Consider the following 10412-nt stretch of genomic DNA (forward strand, 5'->3'; position numbering starts at 1 on the left):
ACAAGCTGCTGTTGGAGTGAAGTCGGGAGATCTCTCTGTGAGGACGCTGTGTCAGACTGACAGAGAAACCATCATGGAGAAGGTGGAAACTTCAAAAGAAGAAAAAAGTAAATTAAGAAGTGCAGCCATGGTTAATCTGATGGGTGGTGAAGGGTTTGTACAAGAGGTGAAAAACTCATTTGTGAAATAATCTAAACTGTGTGATGAAGCTGCTGAGAACCATCAGTCTTTACTGAAGTTTTTGCCTCCAGATGAGTTTGAAAAGAGTGAAATATTGTTCACAGTTGAAATTAAATCAATCACTGAGTTTCAGTCAGAAGTTAACAGATGGTTGGGTCAACAGCAGCTCCTTCTGCATGAAGATGATGAGGAACTTGGAACAGTTGGCTGGTTCACAGCTGCCAACATCTCCCACCAGACAGAGCTTCTGATGCCGCTAAAGACCTTCCCACCAAACATTGTGGAGAAGAAATGAGAATCCCAGCTGGCTGTGGAAAAGATGACAGGATGAGAGGATGACTGGATGAAAGGATGGTAGGATGATGATGACAGGATGATGATAGTGGATTCTTTAGGATCCTGCAGTGAGACAGGGATCTTCCTCCTGGAAATGCCTGCTATTGGAGCAGGTGAAATAATTATCAGACTTATTTCTGTCTAAATGGTCAGTGACTGTGGGAACAGTGGACTCAGAATACTTACCCAGACTACAGGAAAGTCAGAAATGAAATGTGGAAAAAAGAAATGTTGTACCTGGGATGTTGTTGTCATTGTTGATCCAACAGATCCTCGTGGATCCTGGATACTTGGACGAATACTGGAGACTTTCAAAGACAACAATGGACTGGTTCACTGTGTCCGTCGCCAGACCAAGACTAATGTCCTGTAACAAAGATCTCTCTTCTCTGTGAAGCAACAGAGTAAAGATACTCATGTCATGTGTCGTGGATTTCCAAGGCCAGTTACGACGCCAAAAACCCCAAAGAGATATTTTGCAGAAAATCTTTAACTATAGCAGCTCTTGGTTCTTCTCAAAAAAAAAAAAAAAAAAAACAGACACAGAGTCGGAGTCAGAATGCAACAGAGAGCTTTATTTCTAAACCCCGGCAGCCTGCTGACCGTCTGAGACTGATGCAGAAACACATTCTCATCTCTGCCCTTTTATACCGTTTCTGGAAACACAGCAGCATCTCAGTTTTTTCTCTTTTTGACTGTGCGACACTCTGCCGTGACCGGGTACTCCCAGGTGTGGCACAGCTACGAACCTGTTGGTTCTTTTGTCTTTTTTTTATGACATCCGTTCCTTGACCTCCTCCTAGTCGTACTGACCAGGACCTTCAAACTCTCTGTACATCACACACCAATGCAAGGTACCGTCCAACTCTACACACATCCTTCACTGGTGCCAGGTGTCTCTCGTTCAAAACAAAAAAGGAAAAGAGGCATGCAGGCAGACTAATACTTGTTTTTTTGTTACACAATACATCTTTTACACACCTGTTTACACAGACGCACTGTACCTAAACATAGACATGCATAATATGAAGAATACTAGATGAAACAGTCGCGTCAGTCCTGAACAGCACTCAAGAGTCAGTCCGCTAATAGTGCAGAAATACAGCAGTCATGCAGCTGCCAGACATACAGTATTTGATCTGAACATTTATTGTGTTATTGAGCCTGGAGTTTAATAGAATCTCATATTAATACTGAGAAGCTGAACCGGGATGGTGCGGATGATCTGCAACTCATCACGTTGTTAAAAAAAAAAAAAAACTTTTTTTTTTTTTTAATGTTGGTCTTGAGCTGCACTCGTATACTTATTTTTTCACATTTTTTATTTTTTGATCTTCATTTCTAAAATGTCAAGACACAAAACAAACTGGATTATAAAAAGGCAACTATACCAAAATCAGTGAACAAGTGTTACATCTGGAAAGATTTTCTGATCAATTTAAAATCTGTGTTTCCAGGAACAAAAACGAAGTAAAATGAGTTAAAACAAAAAAGCTTTATGTGCAGCAGTTCTCCTGAATTCCGCCCCCAGACTGAGAAACATGTTTCTCATCACAGTGAACAGCAGGTCCAGTTTTAAAGATCCAACATGAGAATATTTTCTAACGTGGAGGAGAGGAGAGTCAGGAGAGACTCTAGTGTGTCTCTAAGTGTTAACCTGACGCAACATTGTATCTTGTTCTGGAGCAGCAGCAGCAGGAGGAGGAGAGTTCTTCTTCTTCTTCTGGTGTCTTAGAAACATCACACCAAAAATAGCGCCAACAACAACCAGAGCAGACCAGCACTCAGACCAACATGCCCTCCCCCTCCATCCTTTCCCCCTTCATCCTCTCTCCCTCCTTCCCATCCTTGTCCTTCTGGGTCTCCTGCAGACAGAAACAGAGTGAGGAAGAGGATGATGAAGAGCTGCTGTCTTTTCTCTAAACTCTCAGCAACAACATGATGAAACAACCTGCAGCTGAAACACCTCACCTCGAGAAGGAACCACTGAGAGAGAGATGAAGCTGTGGGACTCAGAGTTATTGTTGTTTTCTCCTCTCTGGACAGTCAAACACTTGTATGTCCCACTGTCATTGAAGGTCACTTTCTTCAGAATCAGACTCACGTCTCCGTCCTTCATCGTTCTGTCCTTCAGCTCCACTCGGTTCTTATAAGAAGGATGATTATCTGGCTCAAAGTATCCGTCTCTGTAGAAGAAAACAAGCTGGTTCTCCTTCAGGTCCGGTCTGGTCCAGGATACGGCCAAGATGTTCTTGTTGTTTGCAGCTTTACATGGCAGAGTGGCATCTTGTCTTTCAGTAGCTGAGATGTTTGTCTGGACTGGCCCTGAGAAGAAACACACACATATTTTATCTGAACAAATATATAAGCTTCTCTTATCACAGTAAATCTAATAACATTGTGCAAAAATTTCAAGTCATGCATTTAGTTAAAAATCTACAATATTTATATATTTATTTCCATGTTTGTGTTCTGACGTGTTTATTTATTTCCATATTCAGTGCGGCACCTCCTAAAGTTTCAGGCGTTCAACAGTTCAAATATTTCCATTGGTCAGTTAAGACGTGATGACTGAGAAGCAGACATGATCAGGAAGCGATGGAGTCAGGAGAGTGTGGACCCAAGTAGAGGATACGCTTGGCGGGAGATTGCGACCATCTCCGGCCAAGCGTTCATAGCGACGTGGCTTTTTGATCCTTGGATGTCGGCTCTTCCTCTCATCGTGAAGCAGAATTCACCAAGCGGTGGATTGTTCTCCCACTAATAGGGAAGGTGAGCTGGGTTTAGACCGTCGTGAGACAGGTTAGTTTTCACCCTACTGATGATGAGTTGCTGCAGCAGTAATCCTGACATCCTGCCAGTCTGCTCTCACTATGACAGACTTAAAAGTCAGAACAGCAAAAACCCAGGAAGACAAGGCTGGGTTTCTCTGTAAAAGTGTCTCGAAATGACAGTGTTGTAACTGGTACTTTTTAAATAAAGCTGAATTGAATTGTTTCTGGGAGGGGCGGAGCTCGAGACTGGTCCCGTTTGGATGTCGATGAGAAAAACTAAACTCATCTTCCTCTACAGAGACTGGTTCATTCAGCAGAAAGATCTTTGAGAAGGAGAAACACACGAGATGGAACGATGAGATGAGATGAGATCTGATTTGATTCATGCTGGAAAACATTCAGACCTATTCAGAGTTCTGATTGCTGAGGGAACTGGACCAAACCACACACACACACACACACACACACACACACACACACACACACACACCGGAGTGATTCTTTGATCACCTGCTTGGCGTTTCATCTTGCCTGATATCATAGCTAGCTAGCTAACTGGCTTTAGTTTCTCTTTCGGCATGTTCCTGAGGTTTACCTCTCTAGATAACATTTAAAGACTCACCTGTGCTTTTGACCAACAGCAGCAGTAAGAAACACACCCGAGCGACATGCTTGAACATGTTAGTTGAGTTCCAGGTGTGACATTTGTTGCGTCTCGATGAAAGAACTTCCAGTAAAGAAAGAGATTTGAGTCAGTCAGCCCGCCGCCAAGAGTGGCCACCAAGTTCAGTTGAGTTCAGAACTCAGTGGTTTCTGGTTCAGTTTGGATCTTCAGTGTGAGAACAGACCGACTCCTGCTGCTCCTGATTCTCTGACACGGAAATTAATATTTAATCCTGACGATCAACCTGTTGAACCAACTGTCATAAAAACCCCAGACACACCCAGAGAGAAACCCGCCTCTGGTCTAGAGGGAGGGGGAGGGGCAGCTGGAAGCCTCTCCTCTTCAGGACTGTGGTTGGAGACTGAAACCAGATGAAACTGATCCACTTGTCAAACTACAAGTCCGTCTCAGAGACAAAAACCTGGACCAGTTTCCAGAAGGAGGAACCTGGAGTTACAATCTAGACCAGGACCAGAACCACTGAGAACAGAGCATCAGGAGAGACCTGATCCAGATCACCATCAGTCTAACAGCCCACAAGACAACAAGGGGACTGAGTCTACATGAAGAGTGCTCATGAAAATATGACCTCTGACCTCTGAGAAGATGAGGAGCTGGCTAGAGACTCCCAGGATCCAAACGATGGACAGCAACCCCAGACCCCAGCCCAGGGGGGGTCAGAGCCGAGGGTCCAGGACCCAAGAGCTCCACATGTCAAACAGGAGTTTATAGGTTGGAAGGAGGTGATCAACAAGGACACGTCTGGAGACACATTAATGTTTATTCTATTTTAACTCAACATTCTATGAAAAATATAAAAGTAAAACACAAACTTCAGTGATTTAGGGCAACGACAATTTCTGCTGCAAAATGTGAACAATAATGAAGTGAAGAAGAATCCCACATCAGGGCTGAGTGTTGAAAATACAAAATGTCTGAACATGACTGAATAACAGTGAGAAGATGAAGCCGAGCACAGCAGCAGCGCCACCAGCAGGAAGACAGCAGCGTTCTAATCTATCCGTCTCTGCCTTCTCTGCTGTCGAACATCAGCGCTCTGCAAAGAATCAGCGTGCACGGTGCCGCTCTGTGCTGCTGCAGGTGTGGCTTCAGGCACTGCTGCATTGTTTGGCTGTGTCTCTGCAGTGTATTAGAAGCTGTCCTGTGGCTAATGCTAGTGTGGTCGAGGTGAGGCGCTGCTGGCTGGAGCCCTCGCTCCCTCCCTTAGTGTGCACGTGTGTTCTCACTGCTGTGGAAGGGATGATACCCTCATATGCAGCACCGTATTCGCCAGCCACATCATCAGCGATTACAGCGATAATCATCCTTCCTTTGATCCAGGGGCTCCTGTGACCTGTTCCCGAGGTCCATCGCTGCCTTGTCTCCAGTGTGCTTTGTCTCCGAGCCTGCTAGTCTGGAGCCCGCTCATCCCAAGCAGCCGTGTGGCTTGCTGTGGGCCAGCGGCTCCTCTACCGACTGGGTTTACACAGTGAGCTTTCACAGGAGGACCAGTAGGGGGAGCGCTAAAGCAAGTCTTGCATAGTTCTCCTTTAAGCATAGCTTTAATAACGCTGATTTTTAGTCAGTAAGTCAAAGAATCTGGCACTAATTGAGCTAAAATCTGAATTTCCCATCAAAACATAAACGGAAACTATAGACAATATTAACAGCTTTAACAGCGAGGTGTGTCTGAACCTGACAGGGTAGTGAAGTGATTTACAACTGATGTCAAATTACCTGGGAGCTGTTGAGCTAAAGTATTGTATTTTTCAAATAAATTATTGAAAATATGTATAGCTAAAACAAAGAGTGGTGTCTGAAGCAGACACTGTAGCAATGTGATTCACAAGTGATTTGAGATCAATAGGTTGAATAATCTGGGCGCTATTGAGTTAAAATGTAATATTTTAACACTCCACATATTCCTGTGGTTTGTTTGTTTGTTTGTTTGTGCGTTTATTTCACAATTTTATAAGCATTACAAAACTGTAACTTACAAAAACGGCATTGCATATTGTGAAAAAGGACACCCTAGAAGTTTGGAGCTTTTCAACAGGGGTCCAACCCACCATTTCAAACTCTAGGTCATTACAAGTAATGTCAGAAAATAAAATAAAACATCACAGTGCACACGATGACAGAGTGAGTGGTTGAGGTCATATTATGTACTGTAGTTGGTCCGAGGCAAGTGTAAGTCCATCCCATAATAATCTATAAACACAAAAGAATAGTTATTATTAATCAGTTTTACCCACTCATTAGTGTCTCATCCAGCATAGTTCTCCAGAGGCCTTTGTTTTAACTTTCTTTTAAATATAGATGGAGTGGCAGAGTTTTTTGATCACTTTCCAACTCATTCCATATCCGAGGCCCTCGATAACAAACACCAAAGCCAGTGATTTGTAATGTTCTATTTTTCCCTCTATGAAGGAACTTTTGTCGGTGTCATGCTGATGAGAGGGTAGGGATAAGAAAAGAGCTCAGTCAGTCTATGGTTCAAACTATAGATAACTTTATGAATTAAAGAAGCATTATGATAGAGGTTAATTTCAGGGAGTCTTAATAGTCTATATCTATGGAAGAGTGGGTCACTGGGAGCGTTGTAAGAAGCCCAAGAAATGGCTCTCACTGCTTTCTTTTGCAATATGAGTAGTTTTGTAGTATGTGTTGGATATGTTTTATTCCAGACAACATTACAATAATTTAAATGAGGCTCCAATACTGACCTGTACAGAGTCAACAGTGCTTCGAATGGAAGACATTTCCTGACTTTGTAAAATAGTCCTACGATCTTGGATAATTTTTTACTCATTTCATTGATATGTTTTGCAAAATTTAAATATTGATCAAGATATACTCCAAGAAATTTAGTGGAATCCACTCTTTTTATTGGTGTGCCGTCAATATTTATATTTATATGTCTAATGTTTTTATTTCTGTTTGAACAAAAAACAATATAGTATGATTTATTTATGTTTAGGGACAATTGATTGCACCTAAACCAAGTATTTACACTAACTAGCTGGTTGTTTAGGAAAATTTCAAGATGATCATTTAGTTTATGTGAAAAAAATAAGTTAGTATCATCAGCAAAGAGTATTTTCTGTAATCTTGAGCAGTACACAAAGTCATTTATGTATAAAATAAACAAGAGTGGACCAAGAATAGATCCCTGTGGTACCCCAGTGTCTATGCTTTCCATTTTGGAGTTTAAACCGTTGATGTTCACATACTGCACTCTTCCATAGATATAACTCTTGAGCCACTGAAGGGCAGTTCCCCTCACACCGTAATGACCGTAATGATGCAACTTGTCAAGTAAGATAGAAAAACTGATGGTGTCAAAAGCCTTAGAAAGGTCGAGGAAGACGCCAACACTGTTTTCACCTCTTCCAAAAGCGTCATGTATTTTCTCAATTGAGTCCAGAATGGCCATACACGTGTCCCTGTTCTTACGAAAGCCATATTGTGATGGCACTATGATATCGTTTTTATCTAAATAATCTGTTAATCTAGAATAGATCACTCTTTCAAAAACTTTGGACAAGGTAGGCAGGATTGAAATAGGCCTGTAGTTTTCTACATTATTTTTGTCCCCAGATTTATTTATAGGTATTATTTTTGCTACTTTAATTTTGTGAGGAACAATACTTTGCTGCAAGGACAAGTTGATGATGTGCACAAGCGGCTCTGCTATATGATTTACAATAGCTTTAATGATCTTACTGCATATGCCATCGGCACCTGACGTGTATGTACATTTCATTTTGTTAATTATATTTGTTACTTCAGCCTTACAAGTAGGTTTGAGGAATAGTGAGTTGGGAAAACTGTTTTGCATAAAATGCTCAGTGGGTGATGCCCCCTGGTGGACTAATTTGTTTAGAAAGTCTCCTTCCAACAGAGCAAAATAATTGTTGAAAGTATTAGATAGATCACCCTTCATGTTTGAAGCATTCGGTAGAGGTTAGAGGTTACATTACAGTGTCTGGCAATATTGAGGATTTATTGTTTCTGTCAAGAATCTCATTTAACACCCCCCAAGACTTCTTTTGATCTTCCAAGGAGTTTTTAAGACGGTTAGTATAATAATTTTTTTTTACTCACTCTTATTAAGCTTGTCAATTATTTTTTTATAATTATTGTAAATATTTTTATTACAACTATTTGGGTTTTCCCTGTATCGACTGTATAATTTATTCTTCTTCCTTATTGAATTCACGATACCTCTTGTGATCCATGGATTATTTCTCTCAGAGTGTTTTATTGTCTTTTCAGGAATTCTCATCTGAATAGATACAGTTAATTCATGGATCAAGACATTATATGCATGATTTGGATCAGCAGAGTTATAAATTGCATCCCAGCTCTTGGATTGGAGAAATTGATTTAGATTTGTCAGGGTTTTGTTGTTGAGTGCCATTACTTTCCTTTTCATACTTGATTGAGGAGCTCTTTTAATCCAATTGGTAAAAACATAACAGCATAATGATCAGATATGTCAGAATATAATATCCCTGATTTACAATCATAGCTCTGTGAATTTGTTATTATGTTATCGATAATTGTCTTGGTTGTCTTTGAGACTCGAATGTATTTATTGATTGTTGGGTAGAATGATAGAGTGCAGAGTATTTAGGAAATCTGTCGCTTTAGAGATATCAATGTTGAAGTCTCCCAATATGACGCTCTTTTTATTCATTTGATTTAGGAGAACTGAGATATTTCCAAATTTGATGTAAAAAGGTTTCAGTATCAGAACGAGGTGGTCGATATATTACACCAATAACCACACTTGAAGATCCCGTTTTTAATTCAAGGAATAACATGTCTGTGAAACCATCATCAAAGTTCAAATCATTACGAACCTTACCAAGTAATTTGATTTTAATATAAACATACTCCTCCGTCCAGATATGTCTATTCTGTTTTTTAAAATACAGTGAATATCCCTCTAATCTGTAGATACCATGTCATGTTTGTTCATTCATTCATGTTTCACTGCAAGCTATTACATCAAACCCTTTGTCAATACTGGCAAGGAGTGACACTAATTCATCACGGTGTTTATTGATGCTCCTGGTGTTTAAATGTAATGCAGAGAATCTGATTAAGGTCTTTGGGGTATAATAATTACAGGTAGGATTTGTTACAGGTATGGAAGCAACTGTCTAAATCAATGTCACAATCCTTTACTACCATAAAATATTACACACTAATAATTTGGACTTGTAATGTAGTACTCCAGCAACCTATGACCATTAGCAATCTTTTATTAGCACCTAGTGAAATGACAAGAAGGTATGAACATAAAACATAAAATTAAACAAAAAAAAGATTTCCATCCCTTGTTTTCAGTTGCAATGTCCACTCACCATATATATTATTTATCACCTATGTATAGGAGAAAAGCAGTAGCCCATGTCTGACACTGTTTTAGAGTAATTCTGTTGGGTCGAGGGGCAATATGCACTCAAGTTGCTCAGTCATGGGAAAGAGGGCTACATCACCAGTCACGGTGAGTTACTGAGGAAAACTCCTGCCTCTTTTGGATCTTTAAATGTCTTCTGCTCCCCGTTTGCCGCGAAGGACAAGTTGCTGGATATGCCATCCTGAATCGTATGTTTCCCCTGAATGAGACCGCGCACACCGCATTGAATGCTCTCCTCGCCGCCCGGACATCAGGTGGACCGTCGCGGACGATCCTCACAGCTCGCCCCTCATGCTGGAGATCTCCCAGGCGCTTGGCAGCTTCCAAAATCGTGGAGACATCTCTGGAGCGCTGCTGGTCGCGGACGTCCCTCTGAAGGTAATCCAAAGCCCCGATGGGCACGGTCGATGGGTACAGACCGGACAGGTAGCTGCAGTAATTTTGGGATGAAATCCTCAAAAAACATGAGCGGATCTTTCTCCTCGAGTGTCTCCTTCACATTGAGCAGCCTGATGTTCATTCGTCTTTGCCGGCATTCCTGGTCAAGCCAGGAGCTCTTCTCTCTGGAGCTGCTGCTCTGATCGTTGATGATTCTTATTTTAAGTCGTATTCTAGCCGCTTTATTTTCAATATGTCGGGATGAATTACACATTAAAACTTATTTATTATTAAAACTTTTAGGCTTTAACAGTATTTATTTGCTTTCAGGAACTGTCCAGAACGGTGAGGAGACAGCAGGTCAGCAGGTGAGGCAGCAGTTCTCCTGATCCCCCAGCAGGGGGGGTGAGAGTCCACAGACTGATCAGCTGCAGAGGAAGAAACCTGTTTCCAACCAGAGTCAACAGCTGGTCCAGTTTTCACTCAAAGGATGGAAGGTCCAACACCGGGGCGGAGCTATGGGGGGTCTGGATGTGCACAGCGCTTAAACTTAATCAGTTTCTGATATTTTACTGTGATCGTTGCATCAGGTTGAGGGGACTGAACTGTCCAAGGTGCTGAACTTCAGAGCAGTTCTGGATCTTCACAG

At 41.5% G+C, this 10412-nt stretch overlaps 1 long non-coding RNA gene across 1 annotated transcript; it reads right to left on the reverse strand.

Moving 5' to 3' along the window:
* Window positions 1-1107: 1107 nt before the first annotated feature.
* Window positions 1108-4220, reverse strand: LOC115409605 (uncharacterized). Its single transcript, XR_003934000.1, has 3 exons — window positions 3913-4220; window positions 2488-2841; window positions 1108-2381 (listed from the first exon to the last, which is right to left on the reverse strand). It is a non-coding gene; the product is annotated as an uncharacterized LOC115409605 (long non-coding RNA).
* Window positions 4221-10412: the final 6192 nt, after the last annotated feature.

Source organism: Salarias fasciatus, chromosome 3, assembly GCF_902148845.1.
Source record: "Salarias fasciatus chromosome 3, fSalaFa1.1, whole genome shotgun sequence".
NCBI classification, from domain to species: domain Eukaryota; kingdom Metazoa; phylum Chordata; class Actinopteri; order Blenniiformes; family Blenniidae; genus Salarias; species Salarias fasciatus.